The sequence below is a fragment of the Atta cephalotes genome, assembly GCF_000143395.1.
Source record: "Atta cephalotes unplaced genomic scaffold scaffold00018, whole genome shotgun sequence".
Taxonomy (NCBI): Eukaryota; Metazoa; Arthropoda; class Insecta; order Hymenoptera; family Formicidae; genus Atta; species Atta cephalotes.
In genome coordinates this window covers 1842741-1862952 of record NW_012130082.1, presented here as the reverse complement: position 1 = coordinate 1862952, position 20212 = coordinate 1842741, and the positions used below count along the sequence as shown (strand labels likewise).

The window sequence follows — 20212 nt, the reverse complement described above, 5'->3', positions numbered from 1 at the left end:
ACGTACGTACGTACGTAACGTACGTAACGTAACGTTAACGTAACGTTAACGTTACGTTACGTACGTACGTACCGTACGTACTCTCCTCGCACCTCTCCTCCTCTCTCTCTCTCTCTCTCTCTCTCTCTCTCTCTCTCTCTCTCTCTCTCTCTCTCTCTCTCTCTCTTCTTCTGTTTCCCTTCTCTCCTCTTTTTTGTTGCTAATTCGCGCTTTTTCACTTCGATATTTATGTTATTATTATCATTTGCCGTTTTCATCTGAAACGCACTTTGCAGAGAGAAAATTTATCGTAATTGATTATCAAATGTCTATAAAAATGATCGATAAATATATTTCTCTCGTCATGTAAAAAATTAGATATATGTTGTCTATTCTTTTCATTCGACGCTTAAGATTATTAGATTACTGCACTATCATCTTACAGGATATTAAGGAAGGATACAAGATATTAAGAAATTCAGATTTAAATCCTTTAATTAAAGGAATCTTTTATAAATCTTAGAATTTAATAAGCAATATTAGCAAAATAATTTAAAATTATCATAGATACTATTAATTTTAAACATTGACTGTGCAATTTTGAAAGAATCTTTTTTACACAAAAGACAGATTTTCTTTAAATTCTGTGAGTGTGGCATCCTTAACTGAGAATTCGTGGAAGAATCGCGCGTCGTCGAAATCACCCAGAACACTGAGATAAGAAACGACTAGTCAACCATCAAGGTCGCGAAGGATATTAAAGAGATATTCATTATTAACAAGGCGACATCGCGCCGAGACGTTGCGATAAGTGTATCCGATGAGTGCCTCGAAAATCGGACGAGCAGCCGCGGTGTTGTTTCTCCATTTCGTCCTCGCGCCATCGATGCGAAATTAATCATGCGAACCAAGTTCGGGGAATCCATTAAGGCTGAGTTCGGCGACCCGGCAGGACATAACCATATTGGTCGATATCGTCATTAAGAATCTTAACACGGGGGTCTCGTGGTATGGCACTCATCAAGTGCGATTGTGCATTCCCGAAATGAAGCTAAATCAAGACTACCCACTGTTTTTTTTTTTTTCCCCAAAGCAAATGGAAGTGTAAACGAATTATCTTCCACTTTCTCGCATTTCGTTAGTGGGCAAAAAATATTAATTTGTAGATATAAGACGTAGAAATAATAAATTGGATTTTGTATCAGGATAATCTCATTTATTCTAATTTCGTGCAATCCTCATATAAGATATTTATTCTAATTTTCACTTTTACTTAATATTGTCTATTTATTTCAATTGTTGCGTAAGCATTAAAAATTGCTTAAATGTTACAGATATATCTATATTTAGATGTGAGTATCTTATCTATACTCTATAAAAAAACATGGATGTGGTTAACATTATATATGTGATATTTATACTACATAATCTACACCATGATGGAATTAGATAAGATGTTGTATTGTACATGATGTGGTGATATGGCAAATAAAAAATCGGTCCTGATTGTTGAACAATATTTATTTTATACTTTTGTTATTATTGCAAGCATAACGCATTTTTACATCCAAAATAATTGTTTTCCAATTTTTTACATCTTAAAATATCACAACTCGAGGTATATATAAATAAATAAATTTATTATTTATTAAAATATTCTCAATTCATATTTTAATTTTGACAGAATAGTTTCAAGATATGGAGGTCGTAACATTTATATATATGAGAATTAAATCAAGATAGATTATTTCTTAGCAGTAATTTCTTATAGGAGTGCTGCAATTCACGATTCGGTTTATATCGTCGAATTAAAACTCGAAAATACGTTGTTTTTAAGTTGTATGATTAATATGAAGTGATTAATTTGCATTCGTTCGCTCACAATAATTGCTATCTGCAATCGACAATTGTCTCCGTTTGTGCCATTCTAAGTTTACGCGAAATACTACTTTGTCAATGTTGTGTTAGCAGTCAATCATTGTCTTAATTGTTTTATCCATCGCTAGAGAAAAACTCAAATTTCGTTTTAAAAATGCATCTAATTTATCCGAATGTCAAGTCGTTTGTTAACGAAACGAACAGAATTATTAATGAAAATTGTTAACAAATAACCGAGAGATAATAATTTTACTGTTTTTATATTATTTTTTGATTTTCTTGACTTGATTTTTTGATTTTTATTATTATTTGATTTTCTATGACATGATTTATATTTTATTTTATAAAATTTTTTATAAATTTTTCTTATAATTGGTCTGTACGTTTTATAATAATAAGTCATTTATTATTAAATAAAAATTTTACACGTAAGATTTAAGGTTTTAAACTTAATTTACTTTTAATAATTTATTTTAAATATCTTGCTTAAATGTAAGATGTATTGGAATCAGATCGGCAACGCAAATGCAATATAATATGTACATTTTGTTAACAAAGTGGGAATACATTAACATCTGTTTTCATTTCTTCGTAAAAAATATACGCGTTAGAATTATTCTATTCTATTCGAATGGGTTTTAACAATGGGTATTATCACGTGCGTTCCTTTTGCCATGAAAGTAATTTTCCATTGCAATGAGAAAAGTAATATATTATACTTTTTTAGATCACTTCAGCAGAAATTTTTAAAATTAGCGCTTAAATTACGAGGCAATTAGAAGTCGAACTGTTCGCGACTAATACGTTAATAGATTCTGCGACTTTTAGTTTCTTGCTTTTTCCGCTTTCTTGTCAGTTTTTAAGTTTAGAAGAGTATTTTTCCTGATCTTGTTTGTTTATCGCAACATTTCAATAATTTTCCATTTACACTTTAACTTTCGAAGTATTCATTTTAAATATTCGTAATCGAAGTAGTCTCATAATTTTGAAATATTTTTTATGGAAAAAAACGTAACAAAAGATGGAAAAATTTTTTTGAACATAAAACATATCATTTCGTTATCTATATTATACATTTAAATTCTCAGGAAGAAATTTTCTCAGGAAAAACAAAGAAGATCTTGTTATTATCTATTTATGAGTAATAACGAGTAGTAAACTTTCGCCACTTGTATATTATAAATGGACCTTCCAACAATTTAATTATAAACGCCTCTTCATTGCTGATATGTGCATCCATCTGACAAATAGTCAAACACAAAATAAAAGAAAAGATATAGATCAGGTACAAACCCTAATAGCTTTTGACTCACTGTTTTATATGAATACTACGTTATCCGTTAACTACGTTAATTAACATTTCGTGGTTCAGAAGTATTTACTTTAACAAAGCATGCATTGAAAAATAAAAATACAGACTACACTTAAAAATGGATTAGTATATTAATAATAACAAAAAAAACAATTTATTATTAGTCAATTCAGTTATAGGAAGAATATATTGAAGAAGTTAAAAGAATGCAATATCTGACATATTGTTAGTGTCAATTCGTTAAGTGAAACTTATTTTTGTACAATCTACATATTTAAACAATAATATATTTAAGCAAGTTATATATTTAAGCAAAAATAGCATTCATTTAAAATGCATAATTATAAGTACTTATAATACTGACATAATAAACTTCCAAATACAGATAACATATAAAGTAAAACTATCTAGAAGTAATAAATTAAACTGACATACCAGTCGATATAAAAACATTCTATAGATACGATTTTAATACTATTTTATAAATGCCGCGCAGTTAATTAAATTTCGTATAATAAATAATTAGATTTTTATCTGAGTGCTAAATCGCCCATACAAAATTTAATACTTGTAAAATAAAAAATTTTAAATAAGAGCATGATAGTATAGCATTATTTCATGAATGTAATTTATTATATCAATACTACAATATTAGATTAGAAAGTTAAATGACTAATGTGTTGTCATATCGGATAGATAGAAGTCCATATGCAGTTATTTAAACGCATTATTAGTGTGCATTATTACTATTATTAATGTCAGAGATAATTTTTGTTTTTTTGTATAGCCATTTCTGGTCAAACAATATAATTATTTTTACTTGAAACTTTTCTTGAAACATAATAAAAAAAATTTATTAGAAATGACAGGTTCTCTTAAAAGGCAAGTATTTTATTTTTATTAAATCACTTACGTAATGCACAAAAATGTTAAAACATGACATATGCTAAACTTGCTAAAATATTGAACATAACATTTTTTGATGTGCTATTTAGCTGTATATATAACATATGCATATGGAATCATTTAAAGCAACTTGTCTTCGATAAAGGATTTATTTCTCTGTTGTTTAAATATCTCTATTGTTATTTGATTTAAATAGCAGTAAAGAGATAAGCAGCCTCTTTGACTAAAACTATTGGTTTTGAATTATCTTAGCATTAATTACGCATAAATAATCAAAATATCGTGCAATGCTTCGAAACGACAAATTTCCGTATGCGATAACTGTAATGTTTGAATATGAATGAAATCGCTTTGTTAGGTTAAATGACTTGCAAGAAAGTTTTTAAAATATTTCATTTAAAATTTTATACACGCATGTATAATATAAACCATTCGAACAAACGTACTAATTTCATTATTTTTTTTATCTATAAGTAAGTGATATGAAAAAATCTCTTAGATATATCTATAGATAGCACTTTAATATTATTATTTTCAAAAAAGTGCTTAAGGTATTAAATAAATGCAGTTGAAATATGTGTCATAATGATAATGGAAATATGTTAATTTTGTATTTTAATTTCTTTAAAAAAATCAATCTAATTTTTTTTCTTTACAATGTGTAATTTCCTATTTTGAATATTGCCTCATCATTATGAAATATTATAAATTTTATAATTGAAGAAGTTTTTGCTTATCTATATCAATTTTTTAATTATTTCAATACGGCTTAAATAAAAATTTTCCTTTAATCTTGAAAAATAAACAGTTAAATTGGAAACAATTGGAATTCTGTAGTAAGTACTCTCACGAATTAATTGTTTACTTCTTAAAATGAAGAATGAAACACTGCTATTTAGGTTAACAACTTCGTTACAAGTATATGCAGATACGCAAATTGTATACAATATCTAAGCATTTCTGACATTCTATCAGGGACGAGCTGTTATCGGAAACGAAAGTAGCAGGATGACTTCGTGGTAGGCCTCTCTATCTTAACCAAATTTACGGAAAACACTCAGCCCGGAGGCCACCGTCGCCAAGAATCCTTGTCTTGCCACCGGCAAATGATCGGCATTTCTGGCATCCTTTCTCTCTTTCTCTTTCCTTCTTTCGGGACTTGCAACCTTAGGCCATAACTCCACGAGCGTGTTAAACTCATGTTTCCTAATGGATTCTCGGAATCGCGTCATGATCGTCTCCAATCACTTGGACCCTGTACCTGTGGTCTGCCCTTTCCTTCTCGCTTCTCTGATTCACGTGAGCGAGATTGAATTATCCTTACGTAATGCACTTTGTTCTGCAATTCGATTTGATACCGTGATAGTCCGTAATACATTTGGTTTGAATTAATTGTACCATCATAATTTATTATTGTGTTATGTATGTATATTTATTGTATGATAAAATGTATTTGGTTCACTGCAAGGATAATAATATCTTATCACATAAATGTCAATAACAAATCTCATGACCTCGTTACCATCTCGACATAATATTGTTATCATAAATTTTTGATAAAGAAACTATCTATGAATTAGCTATGAATTAAATAAAAAAATTTCTTTATGTGGAAAATCAGCTCATGCGAATTATTTCTTTGTTTGAAGTTTCGTCGAAGTTTACTAGATAATAATTACACAGAAAAAAATACATACTGTATGTAAATAATAATTACTTACAACACAAATATTTCATACAATATACAATATAATATACAAATATTTCAAAAGTTTACATTCGCAAATCAATCATAAGTTTATCACAAGTATTAAATTTATTCAAAATGTATATTCTGAATCCTAGTAAGTTTAATACTTCAATCAAGAATATTAAGTTAAAACAAGTTCAATTTGGTTGTTGTATAAAGTCACTTCATCGATCAATTTTACAATATTCTTAAAAAATAATAATAATAAATTCTTATTTTAAGTAATAAGCCGAGTTTTTCTAAAATTTGTAATAAGTATATCTTAAGAAAAAATCATCAAAAAAATATTATTTGTTAAAAATAACCCTCACTTGAAAGAAAGTAAATTGAATAAACTTTTAATTTTTAGCAACAGAATGATATTTTTCTGTGAATTAGTAGGGAATGTTATAGGGATTGTTCCATTCATGCTTTGCATGGAAATGTTATTGCGAGCGCAGTTTGTTTGATCTTACTCGCCGTTCTTCATCATCGTTTTTGATGTGATCTCGTGTAGCCCCACTCCTCATTCTGTGCTCCTGCCACGGAACTAATGGTAATACCGTAGTAACGAAAGACGATGACAACAGCGACAAAGAACTTTCAGTATCGTCTCCGAGGATACAGATCGCCGAGGATACAGATCACAGTTGTCGAGTTGCGATGAGGACCACGGCGACTCAATAAAATGAATCGTCGCGGTGTACTGTCTACTAGCGATGTGACACCTGTGTTCGTCGTGGATGATTAGTGAATAGACAGGTTGCGAGAGATTGAAACTTTTAATCGACATAATAGGAGAGAAAACTATCATTTCAGTCAAGAGAATGCAGTCAAGGGAATGACCAAATTATAGTATAAAACATTACAGTATAAAAATCTCCGAATTCACGAATAGAATAAAAAAATCCTTTTACAGGATTAAAGTAGACGCAAAATTAGGAGGTAGTGTAATAGATTTTATACTAAATTAAGAAAAAAATTAAGTAAATTTTTAACTTTTTTCACACACAACAATTTTAGTGTAATCTACTACGCGACCTCCTAATTTTGCGTCTACTTTAACCCTATAAAAGAATTTTTTATTTTGTGAATGTTTAGTGAATTAATTTCATTCAGTCAATTCAGAGATTTTTATACGACTGTAATGTTGAATTTAGTCACTCCAGCAATGTCTAACATTCCCTTAATTGTCGTGAAAATAAATTAATACACATAAGATTAAAAGAAAAATGTATATATAGTTATAAGATAGGATAACAAGAAACTGATAATATGAAACTTTATTTTAATTCTCCAAAATTTATAACACATTTATTGATGCTGCTCTATGTAAGATCTTTTCAATTTATATTAATTAAAAGGCATTATTAATTTTAAGAACTGTAACTAATATAAAAAAAATACAAATATTATTATTTTAAGATATTAATTTTTAATTAAGGTATTAATTTAAGAGTTTAATTTTTAATTGTCAATTTTTAATTAAATGATTACAAACGTATTTTACGATACATATAATATAATAATATAATTATATATCGTATTTTATAAGAATAATTCAAATTTGCAGAACATAAAGAAAATTGAATTGTTTGATATTTTTAAGTTTAAAGTTATTTAAAGTTATTTAATGTAAATCGTAATGAATTCAATTACAATTGGTTAAAAATTAATAATTAGAATAAATATGATTCTTGTCAGAATGAATTAAATCTAATATTATATTATTTCATTACTTTTTCAATTGTAATGTAACATGTGTTTGTACATTTAACCATTTAATTAAAAATTGAAAATTTGTTAAACTTTTAATTTCTTATATGATTATGATATGTTTAAAATAAAATATTCTTTTCATTGTATTAATTTCAAGTTATTAATTTTGATAGATAGCTTCCTATTATTTTTTACTTAATCATACTAAGACTTCTTTTTTAATCTGATATTACAATCCAACACGATCGTTCTTGATGAATTACGATCATGCCTGGCAAACTTGTATGGTCGTAAATATCTTCTCCTTTTGAATGAGTAAAATAAAGCCGACGGGACACGAAAACAAACATCCATCGAACAAGCGAATCACGTGGACAAATAAAAAGAATAAGTTCGACGAAGAGAAGAAGCGATCAATTGCAATTGAAACGATCTGCCGAATCGATCGATTTACAAGCAGAAAAAAAATGGCTGTCCGATTCATCGAAGCGGATCGACGATGTAAGAAGAAACGATAGAAGATCCGGGAATAAAATCGATATAAAAGTTGCAAATTTATAAATAGATACATCGATATCTTCTCCTGCCTGCATTTAAGAATAATAAAAAAATATGTTTTACTTGAATTTTTAACACTCTCTCTTCTATCTATTATTTCCATTAGGACGAGAAAAATTAATTTTTACGTTACATTGTATATTGATTGTATCTTAAATTACGTACCTCACGCGATTAATGGGACAATAATAATTTGTATCCCAGAATAGCAGTTTCACGCCTGCCATCTCAATTTAGAATCTTCGCTTCGCATGCGTATCGTATCAAAACAATGCCGAAATTTGGAAACGATACCGCAATGGATATCTTTACATTCTATCTCGACGATACCAACTGTGTTACGCCGGGTTCTTCATTATGTTTCCTCGTGTTTTCTCAGGACGGGAGGTAATTTCGGCTGTAATTTCGCCGGTCATTAAGATACACACCTGCCGATAATCTAAGTAATCTCTTGGTATAGCTAGATCTGATATGTTAGTAATATTACTGTTATTTGTAATAACGCGTCGCTGAGGCACTTAATGATATTTTAAATGAGAAATCCAGTTATTCTTCTGTTCGTTAACGAATCGTGTATAATTGCAGGCTGACTATAAGTAGCTAAATATTATATATATAATTTCAGAAATTTTACTGTTTATTATAGTCGATATTTTCATTATGTTAAATAACAATTAATAATTATTATTATTAACAAATAATAATTATTAATTATTAATTATTATAATTTTCAAAATAATAAAGTTGCTAATATTTTGAAAATATATTAGAATATAAATAAAAGTTTTTTTATTTATAATAATGTATATCAATTATACGTGACATGTTAAAATATTTTATGTTAGTATTTTAAATTGAAATGAATAAGCATTGCATTTTATTAAAAGTAATTGTATCTCGCTTGAAAAATAATATTTTTCAAATAATTACATTGCGATTTAGGACGCAATGCTTTATTTATTTCAATTTAAAATGCTAATATTTTAATATGTCACGTATAATTGATATATGTTGTTTAAACAATACTCAGAATATTCGCTATATAAAAATAATAATTGAGACAGTTAATTATTTTTTTAATTGTAATTTAAATTTTTAATTGTAATTTATATTTATAAAGATCTGGATATAAATAGAATTTGACGAGATAGAAACATCCAGCAATTTATCTGTATAAGATTGGATATTAAAGAATAGTATGTTTAACAAGTGTGTTCTTTTTTACAGTCTGGACAGACATTACATCTGTTCTTTTTTATTCTTTTATTGCATCGATTTGCTCTATATCAATTAGCAGAATTCTTAATTGACACTTCGTCCGGATGCGCGTGTCCCTCCTCCCTCCCCTATTATAGCGTCCCAATTCTGCGGAACAAGTTAACGAGGCGAACATTTTACGTTTGATATTTACTTCGGGCCCGCCTTGGGTCTGGTTTTATTGAGTCATATATCAAAGCTTCGGGCTGAAAAAGCGAGAGGAGTAGGAAGACTGGCGCGCACGTTCGAATCAACTGACGAAATTCTCGCCTTCGTAAGCTCGGGAGTTTGTCGCGTTTTTTCTATCCGAGCTGTCGGCGAGTCTGCTTTAAATTTCTGATTGAATTGATAATACTTGTCGGATCATTTATCATTGTTTAATTTTGCGGAACTTTCTATTTGGATATTTCATTCACAAGTTAACAGTTTGCACGTAGCTATTAATAACATATTAATTACAGCAGAAAGTGTGCACTTTTTATGTAATTTTGATTGAGATATTTTATTTATATAACATACTATATTTATGTTACATTCAGTTATTCAGTTTTATTAACAAATTTTAATTAGGAGAATTTATGATAATAAATAAGATATAGAGTTCTTAGAATATTAATTATTTTTTTCTGAATTCAATTGAAACAAAAGTATCTCTTCTCAGAGTTCAAAATAAAATTGGAAATTATATATTTTTTCTTATTTTTAAAATATTGATATTTTATTTTCTTGTGTTTATTTTATATTAATTTTATCATCTTATCTTTTCTCAATGTTTTAGATAAATTTTTAACATTATATATTATTTAATTAATTTAGAAATCATCTATGATGTAGCATTTTCCTCTTATACGAAAGACACGCGTGTCCAATTTTCGTAATTCCTCGCCATATGAGCGTTTGAGATTAAAATGTCTCAAACACGCGCGAAAGAGTCAGTTCGAAAACGAGATGAGAGTGGATCAAACTGAATCGAGAAGATGATCGTTGCACTCGCCCGTTTCAAAGGGGAGCGTGGGTTTCGGTGCGACGTGCGCGGTCATGCATTCCAATAAATAACGAAACAAAGGAGCTGTAAGGCCCACCCCGCCCATCTGGTCCCAGCACCGGGCCCTGGACGCGCCCGCCGCCATATTTACATCCGATAACGAGCCGCCGGCAGATATTTACATTTTTAATAGCATAAACCCACAGAGCCCCGGTCAGCTCACTTATGGCAACGCTTTCCTCTCCTTTCTGCTCCCCTTTCCACTCCTCTCATTTCCCCCCCCCCCCCCGTCGCCTTGGCCCTATGGCCGTTCGCCATCAACAACCCCACCGTCGACGCCATTTATTAGCCTTAATTGATCGAAAGGGGTCTCTCCCACCCCTCGCGTACTCCCTTTCCGTCTTCCTCTTTTCCATCTTTCTATCCACCTCGCGCGAGCCGGTTCGCATTTTTGTCCGAGACGAAATTTCATTAAGTTGCAGCAAGGAAAGGAAACGGGGAAGAGGGGAAGAAGGGTGTAAGATACGACGGGGCGAGGAAATGAGCCGTTCTTTTCACCGTGCAGCATATGACGCTGGCGCCTTCATAACGATTAGGACCGGCGGCGAGTTAACAGGTGATACCTGCGGAGATCACCCGTGACCGATCTGTTTTACCCCATCTCGAGATAAACCAAGGGGAACGCCGGTTCGGTGGAAAATATCCGATTAACAGGAGGGTGAGGGAATTCCTCAGTAATTTTCCTACCTTAATTAACTGCATGTGTATAAGATGATATCTTTTGACAATAGCATCTATACAAAGTGAATTGAAAAGCTACAAAAAATTTTTAGAACATCCAATATTTACTATTTCAATAAGAAAATTTTATTAAATATACGTATCCTTTCAATGAGATAGATTTTTGTTCTTATTGTATAGTTACATTTTATAAATTATAAAAACAGATATTATTGCAATATTTTATATTTGTGAATATATATTAGTTTATATTAGTTTCTTATTTTTAATATTTAGTTTTACATAATGATTATACAAATTTATACAAATAGCATATTTTGAAAAATTTCTAGATAACATGGAATATTTTTCATTTATTGCAGTCGATGATAAAATTTATCATAAATACAATAAATAAGAGCAGAATTATAACATCCTTGAAATATTTTAATTGGATTTATCAAAAGTTAGAAAAAAATTGTATTATTATATAATTTTACAATGCAAAACATTATATTTGTAATAATAATAATATATAGAAAAGTCCTTAAATGTTTTTAAAATGTCAAAAAATATTTTCACGAATCATTTATATAATATGCACAAAAATATAAATATCTTTTATAGCTGTTAAAAAATGAAAGTCAAGTACTTGTGCCTTTCATTTTTTATTTCGCTTTTCATTTTATCTTGTTGAAGAGGCTTTTGGATAATTCACTTATGCTTTTCGTTTTACTATAACGAATATCCTTACAACATAAAAGCTTGTAGCAACCTTGTTATAATTTGATGTCAACAATTTGATTACTTTTGTTCTGCTTGGATCGACTTTGGTAATGTAAAAAGAGTTCTGTGACAATTAAATAGGAAAAATTAGGATTTGTAAATATGAAGGCGCATACCTCAATTGTCATTATACGAAAATAGAACGTAACATTTTTATTTTAATCAGAATCGATGTTAATATTCCAGCAATATTGCAATATTGTTAGAACGTTTCAACATTGAAACGTTGCAATGTTGTTGGAATGATTTGTGCTGTAATGAAATTTCCGCGAAAAACAGATGGTTTCACATAGAAAATCTGTTATAGCGATAATAAAACAATAAATAATACATGCAAGTAAATATCACTTCGTTCGTGAAATATCATCATTTTGATCCGCGGCTCACGTTAGAGCAATTAGATTGGTAATTCGGTGACCTTTCTTGGTGCACGATGATCGCCTAATAAGCCCAATCGTCTTTAACTCATTCGACCTGCAGGAAGCATATCTATTGCAGGTGGGACATAAGTTGTTCGAATTTGAAGTAAGTTAGTACTGAAAGGGTGGCTGCACCGCTCCAGCTATGGACGAGCCATAGAGAGGAAGGGGTTAATTGGATGGAGTGTTTGCGCTCGCAATTAGCGATTAGCAATTACTTCCTATGCGAATGGATAAGTAGGAGGGAAGGAGGCTTTGAGGCTTCGGCTTGTTTCGGACCGACGGAGCGATTAATGAGCCAATCGGCTAATAACGCGTCACGCAAGAATACGCGGTAACCGTTTACATCGCGTTGCCGTTTGCGTTGTACGATACTATGTTGCTGTTATTACCATTCTTTCTCTCTCTTTCCTGGTTCGTACCGGTTGTTGGCCCTCATCAACGTCGTCAACTCCCACGAGAATCGTGGGCTCGTTAGCAGATTACGACACTCTCCCGCGGGTACATTATGCAGGGAGCAGTTTAGAGAGCGGAGTCAAAATGGCGAGCGCGTGTTAATCTACTTTCCGTGATCAATTGCGCAACGATTAACAAATATTTTCCTCGAAAAGTATCACGAAAGCAATATATTTGCGCGACTAAATAATATGCTTACGGTCGGTAAATTCGTCACATAAAAATGTCTTTCACACATCATTATTATAAAGAGAGTCTAATATATTTTTATTACTAATTCTTATAAATGCTTATCTATTTAAGGTAAAATATAGCAAGCAATGTTAATAAGCAATGGAAAACTCAAAATTACATCGCAATCTAACATACTGAAAAGAATATTTAAAATTTTAATAAATAATTTGTTTGAATATTACCAATTATAAATATTTACTAATATAAATATATTTATTAATATAAATATAAAGATATATTTATTTGGCATAAGAACATTAATTTGATTTAACAATCATATCTTTTTATTGAGCAAATATTTATTTATTATAAATAAACTATTCAAATATAATATTTATTAAAATTTAATATATTTCTTTTCAGTGCGGTAATTATTCCTCAATGAAAGTATTCTTGTTCAATACGTATCCAATTACATGTATATTCAATTTATTATTTTATTATTGTGGGAAGTGCTCAATACTTAGTCAATGATTCAAAGTTTCTACAAAATGTCTCGTCAGATTTACACGATAACATCAAGCTCATTGAGGTATAGTATCGCAGACTGGAAGTTTGCGCGAGATATCCGCGACTCCCCATGCAGCCTGTATCCCGATAATTGGTCTTACGAGCCGCCATTTAATAAATAACCGAGACAAACGATCGCCACGTGATCGTACATTAAAATTCGTACCGTCGCTTTTCGTTTATCCGCCAGTCTAATAAATTCTCTCAATACTTCGCAAATCATCTCGGGTCTCGCGCGTTCAATGGAGGGTTGCGCGATGCTTGAAAGACTCGTGGTACCACGGCGGCGCTCGCGAGAGAAGCGGCCGCGAATTTCTCGGAATATATCCAGCCTACGTGAAATATATACACATGTACACATGTGTATGTGTGTGTAGAAGACTCAGCGCGGGATAAAGCTCTGCTAATTGGTGGCGAGGACGAGTGGTGGTGAATGCCTGCACCACCACCGGCTGGCTCCGCGGCCCGCGTAATTCCGACTAATTTATTTGATTGCACCAGCAAGCCCGGCTCTCCTCGTCGTAATAAGACTCGTCTCTGCCCTACCTGCCGCCCGGGCCCAACTCCCACCGCCAAGAAAATAAAGAAATGCCCGCCCGCGTTCGATCCTTGATATAATTTCGAGTTTCATCCTTGAGATCGCATCGCGCGCGAACGCTGTTTATTCAACTCACGCGAACAACGAACTTGGTACGATTAATTAATAAATTCGAGACTCGTAAGAGTCTCGACCAATCATTTGTCTAAAATAAAATCTATTAAAAAATGAAATAGAGAGCGAATTAATGTTAATTTCGTGAGTAATTAATTGATAAATACCGACATTATTCTACATTTCACTGGTATATTAATTTTACGCTGGTCATTTTTGTATTTTTTTCATAATTACAAATATTGCTTAGTTTGATTCATCGACTCTCGTTACGTTTATTATTATGTATTAACAATCAATATCGATTTCATATTGATATAATTTTTATTTCAATATTGAAAGAAATGTATGAGAATACATCTAATACATCTGAGATAAAGCTAACGATAAATTGTAATCTTTAGTACAGTTCAATGTCAATATTGAATACGAAAATTACAATGTGAGGATTAATATTTTTCAAACCAATTTTCTTTTTCTTAATCTCCGAATTATTTTTACAAAGTTAATTTTATAATTTATAAAATACACGTGACTTTAAGAGAAATAGTGATCTTGCAATTCCAATTATTCCTTTCTTTCTTTGATAACCGTCGAAAGCGCAGATTCTCGCAGGTTCTCTCGCAGTATCCTAACAGCTCCTTAACGAGGATCAAAGGCACGATATCCTCGTGTCGTCGCGCATGCGGACTCACATGAGTACGTGTGTAGGTTTCAGATGCGCTGTAGGAACCCTTAATAACAATGTCGCTCGCAGTTAGTACATGGGCGGTAGGTTAGTTAGCTAAGACTGCAGATGTTCGGCGTTTGAGCAGGAAGGGACAGAGAAAGAACAGAGGAGTAAAGGGCGAACGCTAATAAAACACAATTAGTGAACCGACCAATCAGCGGTCGACGCGGCACTATATACGCACGTGTAAAACCTGTGCGGCATTATTTACAGCCCGCCCGACGCGTATTATTGGCAGGGTTTCACTTTGTTTTTTGCAATTAGCAGCGCGGTGTTGTAGGAATCCGTTGAAGTTGACGTTGAAATTTTTGACAGCCCCTTTGAGGCTTTTCTTGGAGAACACTTCTTGGACTTGTCTAGCTTTTAGAACCATCTGAGGGCATCCAATTGTAAGTTATCATGTTCGATCGTATCTCTCATAATAAGGAAGCTAAGCAATTTTTTACAATAAACATAACACATTCAAACTAATCAGTAAAATTTTTATTCAATCTATTCCATTCTCTTGGAAAAGTTTAAAAAATGTTATAATATTTATCACACATCTTTTACGGAAGAATTTGAAATAGTTTATATTTTATATGATAAGACGATTTAATTATTTATTCGGAAAGAAATGAAATTTCTTCTCTGGAAATGTGCAATATAAGGAAAAGTTTAAAGGAAAGAGAGTCAATTGTTTGATAACGTATTTAAAATATGATTATGGTAATTGCTCTATTTTAAAAACGCATGAAAGAAATTATGATACATATTACGCAAATCATTTTTCCTATAACGTTACATTCAATTATACATTAATTACGAGATGTAGTGCGATGACTTTGTGAGATTACAAGCCTCGATTAATAGTCCGGTTGATCGATCTGCAAATTTAATTCGTGCGCCATAGATTACGGCTTGTCGTGCACTTATAAACCATGTCCGATGATTATATCTTTAGCGATGCTGTCAATCGTGCAGCATTGAATGAATATTTCTAATAGCACAGAATATTATTTTTATTTATTATTCTTAATAACACGAAGTAACAAATCATTATTTTTTAATTGCTTTTCTTATTTAATAGATAATTATTTAATAGATAATTTTATTACGTTTTTCTTGCAATTATATACATCAAGAGAATAAACATTTTATTGAAAATTTTTGAAAATGTTATTTTTTAACAAGACACTAATGAATATAATAAAATAATGACATAACCTCATTTTGGCGAAAAAAGAGATTTATACTAAAAAAGAAATTCTCATAACTATGTCTTAAACGACTGATTTCATACAATAAAAGTTTCGTAATTTTATGCAATTATACTGCAATCACTAATTTGAATAAAGAATTTGTGAGTACGGGGTTGTAACGTTTCCAGAACGATGAAATTTTAAACGCGAGGGTGGATCGTTTCTATAATGGGATAACGGGAACCGATGGGAGGATATAAAGACATAGCTTACCCGTGGGGAACATCAACCCTCGCTCGTGAAAGCCAATCGAGCACGAACAACCACCCTAATCGCGAAGCGCCATTGGCTCGGAGTTACTCCAATTCTATTACACCTTCTGTCATGGCCATTTATAGCGTTTAATCGACCAGACCGGATCGTAATATGGCGGCGATAAACCCTACGGTTGAGCCATGCACATGCCATCTCACCCCCAAGATATTTCTATCGTTAAATAGAAAAGTCAGCATTTGCAGTTTCGAGGTAATCGCAGATACAAGAGTATTCTAAATATCTTAAATTACATTTTTTTCAATTTCGCTTTTTGTTAATTATCTGGAAGAAACAAAACAACGAAAAAAATTAATTGATGTTCTAAATTTAACAAGAAATTTAAATAATAAATTTGATCAAGATGTTACTGCATTTTAATTGTAATTATGATGAACTTCATATAATATTGCATCAGTAATTATAAAAAAGTCTTAATAAACTATATAATATTATAAAAAAATAAAATTGCGTGACATTAATATGACGATAAATATTTTAACAGATTTCTAACATGTTAAAATAATATCATCAACCAATCGGATAATTCAAACTTTCAAGTTGAAATAAATATTCTTTTATCAAGTCTGACAGTAATTACCGCAGTAAAGGTAACTTTTTAAAACATTTTTATTCGCTGTACCGTGGTATTGTTAAGCCAACTACTTGAGCTCGCTTATCTATGCGTTTGTACAGTGGGTAATTATTTATACCCATTTTTAAATATTTACCTACAAAGTACGCAAGAGAGTACGCTAATAATACCCGTGCGATATTAATGTGGCGATAATTATACGGTTCTGTCCTCTTTCGGAACGTCGATGACAAAGTAAACTGAAAAAAAATTTACAATTGTGTACGGAAAATATTTTAAGTAGTAATAACTGAGTGGGAATGTGCTTCATTTTTATTTTATAGAAATTAATATATTATATATTTGTTTTTACTATGAAAATTTAAATCTACAGGGAAATAATCTAAGTAATAGCGCCTAAGTAATAGCGCCTAGATAATAATGATAGCAATGTTCTTCTTGAATAATAACGATTATCTTTTAAGATACAATTTTCACGTATCTGTTTTCTGTCGAGCAGAATTCGTTAACTTCTTAGTGCATCGCAACTATATTAGATTAGCAATTCTTATTTTGTTCGTGCTTATCTATGTGCAACATAATTTGTTTTATGTATCGGGTAAATACAGTGTAAGGCAAGTGAGACCAAATGTGAGATAGAGTGCATTCCACTTTTTCGGATAAAGGAAGAATTTAAAGAATAATGTGATAAATATGACGCACGCTTGTCACGTGCGATAATAAATAACGAAGATATGAATATACCGTATTTTTATTTATTATTAACCAAATCAAATCTTTGCATTATTATGTATAATTCTTCGGCTGCACCGACTAGGATACGATATTTGTCGCTTCCCCTGATAACTAATATCCCGCGCGTCTGCGTTCCATTACGTTGCGTGTGTGCGTAATGTTAATTTGTTAATCAACGTGCTATCTTGTTAATTATCCGATAACAAGCCGATAGTTTATAGAGTTGCTGGGAGAATGAGATTCCGTTATCGTGCGAGCTCGTTTCGCTTTATCAACTGACGACTAAATGGTAATTCGCTATTTATTCGTCGCAAGAAAGTCGAGTAATGCGACGTTATCGTAGTCAGGCAGGTATTTTGCATATCGGCCAACTAGAAACTCGGCCGTGGTGCAGCATGTGGCAGCATTTTTTCCGTTATTCCACGCTCGCATCGCTTCTCCCGTGACTGCATTCTAGTTGTATGGATGCTTGCGATGCTGCTTCAATTCATCTAGTGACGAAATATCGTAATCATATGTATCAATTTGGACTATATCTTTAATCCGCAGGAAAGGCATAATCGTTTATTTGCAAACGTAACGCTCGACAAATTATCTTGAATTACTTCAACTACTCGGAAATTAGACATTTAATTGTTATATGTTTTTATTATATTTGAATATGTAATTATCTTTGAAATCCAGTTTTTTATCGTAATGCCATGATATTAGATAAAGCTATGTGCTTTCAATTATTTTACAAGAAATCTCTAACAATTCAAATAATTCATTTATCTAGTGATAAGATTACATGGAGAAAACACAATTTTACTGAATAATTTAGAATTTTACTAGATACAAATATGAAAATAATTTTTTTGGGCAACAAAAAAATTTAATTCTAGAGTAACCAATATGAATTTCCAATAAAATTATTTTGAAGATAATCAAATTATTTTCTTCATTCTACAACCAGCAAAATTTTAGATTCTCCAGAAAAATCGAAAATTCTTTCCGTGTACTAATCATGAAAGAAAAAAGGATTAAAGTAATAATAGTGATAAGAATGTGAATTATCGTTTTCAAAAATTTTTTGTTTAAGAATAACTTTTCTGGCAGAGAAGGGTTTACGGGAGTGATGTAATAATTCGCTCTAGAACTCTAATTGGCCATCGTTTCAATCACGTATTTATCTACACTGTTGATACGTGTCGGCAATAACGACAGCGATATAGTTTTTGTTAGATCCATGGGCGGACTAATTTCGAGTTAATCGCTGTCTTATCGCGATCTACCGACTTTAAATGCGCCTTAATTAACTCCGCCGCTCTTATAAGGGCGGTCGGTTTTTGCTGAATCTCTGACACAAAAGGCACTCGTCAGGAAAAAGTAAACCCTGGATCCGCAGTTTCTCAAGCCCCGGAATGTCGTGCTTTGACAGAAGAGGATAGAACTGATCGTCTCCTCCGAAATCTCGGTGACATGATCGATTATTTATTTCTCCAATGTTTCTTTCCGCGGATTTAATGAAAACATTTGCACATTTCCTTGAACTAATTTTTAGGCTGTTATTATACGCGAAAATATCTCTAATCGTCTCAGGAATAATGTTTCAAGTCATAAACAGATTGATATATAAGCACTTTCAAGCTGTCATGAAATAGATCATACATTTTTATCTCATATTACTCTTTGTCTATTAAAAATGCCGCGTTTAGATATCTATTGAAATTATTAATTTTATGAATATATACGAGAATTAAATTGCATGTCTTTTCTTTAGATCTGTACGAAACGTGTCGCGAATTTTTTCCCAATCACATTCGATTTGTGTGCAAACACATACAAGAAATTATCACTCAAATTATTTCTATATATTGCTATAATTAAGGATTCCATAGCACCATATAATCAACGTAGAATGGATTTTTTATACGACGACAAATTACATAGATCTACTAATAATTACACTTCTAACTTAATCAACTCAATAATTAACTTGTTCACCATATAGCCTTAGAATATGATATATACCTGTCACCTATCATAAATATAGTCGTTTATTTCTATTTATGCTATAAGAGAAGCAAAGTTCTTGATCAAGTTCTTTATCTATCATATATTTATACATTTTTTTATATACGATTATTCAATTTTATATTTTTCAAAATTACTGTCATTTATAGATATACATATTTTTTTAATAATACGGATTTAAGTTAGAACTATTATAAGGCACAGTGTTATGATTGTTAATTTTCTTGTTTGCATCTCACGGTAATTAAAACGTAAAAAAAAACGTAAAAAAACGAAAAAAAATTAAAAGATGTAAAACATTACAAAAATTTGTAATAAAATTTAATTAATTAATTGATTAAGTAGCAGAAATTTAAATTAATATCATTTCATCAAGATCTTTTAATATTGTAGATACTATAAGGATTTATAAAAAACGTATCTTGATGTTATGTATTTGATAATAAAAATGTACTGAGTAAATATATTTATTTATTTGAGATAAATGTAAGAAGTAAGTATATATATATATATATATATATATATATATATATATATATATAT

At 31.0% G+C, this 20212-nt stretch overlaps 1 protein-coding gene across 1 annotated transcript in view; it reads right to left on the bottom strand.

Moving 5' to 3' along the window:
* The window catches only part of LOC105618882 (homeobox protein aristaless-like), a 136528-nt gene that overhangs the window by 115993 nt on the left and 323 nt on the right, over window positions 1-20212 (bottom strand). The gene's annotated exons all lie outside the window — the stretch shown is intronic.